A 1,488-nucleotide genomic window follows, 5' to 3' on the forward strand; every position below is an offset into this window, starting at 1 on the left:
TCGACCCCTCGGGATCCCAATCATCCTCTATTTCGATCATGTGAACACCTCTACCCTTATTGTTTGACATAGGGTTGTTGCAGACATTCAGATCGGGTTCCTTTGCCACAATAATTTTGTTGTCAATTGGAGCCTGGATCTTGTCCTTCAGAGAACGACATTCGTCGATAGCGTGTCCTTTCATGCCAGAATGGTATGCACAGGATTTGTTTGGATTAACCCACTGAGAAGGGTTCTCAAGAGTTATAGCAGGGATAGGGGTGACATAACCAGTAGCTTTGAGTCTCTCGTACAGCTGGTCAATGAGTTCGACAATGGTTGTATACTATTTAGGAGGTCTGCGATCAAAATTTGGTCGAGGTCTAGGGAAGTTTTGGCGTGTAGGAGGTGATTGATGGTGGGATGGTTGAGCATTGTAGGCTTGGTAAACATGTGCGGGTTGGGAATATCTTGGTGAAGTATGTTGATATATGGGTGGTGGAGATAATTGATAAGTGGGTGGTGGAGTTTGGTAAGAGGGTGAGGGTTCTTGGTAGTTTGGAGTAGGCTGATATGTGAGTGGAGGCATTGGATAGGTTTGGTATTTGATGGGAGATTTGGTTCTCTGTGCCACCATTATGGCTCCTACGTCCCTTTTCTTGGACACACCACCAGACTGTAAGGCCTTATTTGTAGCTTGAAAGGCCTCAAAGTTCGTGACCATACCGCTTTTGATGCCCTCTTCGATCCTCTCAATCAGCTTGATGATGTCAGAAAATTTATGGCTTTCAATCAACATTAGCAGCTTCGGATCTCCAATGAGTGGTATACTCGCGGAATGTTTTTGTGGGCTTCTTTTTTAGGTTCTGAATGTAGAACACATCTGGCGCATTTTCTGTGTTGAACCTAAACCTGTCCATGAAATCGGACGCCATACTCACCCAGTTTGACCATTTCTTGGGGTCTTGGCTAATGTACCAAGACAGAGCATCTCCTTTCAAACTCCTCATGAAAAGCTTCATGCGGATCCTTTCGTATTTCCCTACTCCGACTAGCTTGTCATAGTATGTTCTTAAATGGACACTCGGATCACCTGTATTGTCAAACATCTCGAACTTTGAAGGTTTGTACCCCTTCGGCAGCTCAACATCTGGTTGTATGCAGATATCTTCATAGTTTAAACACTCAATTCCTTTGCTTCCTTCAACTTCTTGAATTCGGCTAGTCAGTTTCTTATGTTCTTAATCTAGGTTCCTGATGAGCGAGTCTCTATCATCAGACTCGGGTGTGCTTGAGATGGGTTGGGTGGAGTGCGTCATGGTCTCCACATAGATGGAGGTGATGTGATGGGTGTAAAAGTGGTCATTTGTGGAGTTCAAGGGTTCTGGGACGAGCAACGTAGTATTGTTGAAAGTATGGCAGGTGTTGCAGTGGTGGTGAGGAGCGGGATGGTTTTGTGGCTTTAGGATATTTTGTGGAGGTGTGGGGTTCTAAGCATTTGAGAAATTG

This window comes from Nicotiana sylvestris, chromosome 2, assembly GCF_000393655.2.
Source record: "Nicotiana sylvestris chromosome 2, ASM39365v2, whole genome shotgun sequence".
NCBI lineage: Eukaryota > Viridiplantae > Streptophyta > Magnoliopsida > Solanales > Solanaceae > Nicotiana > Nicotiana sylvestris.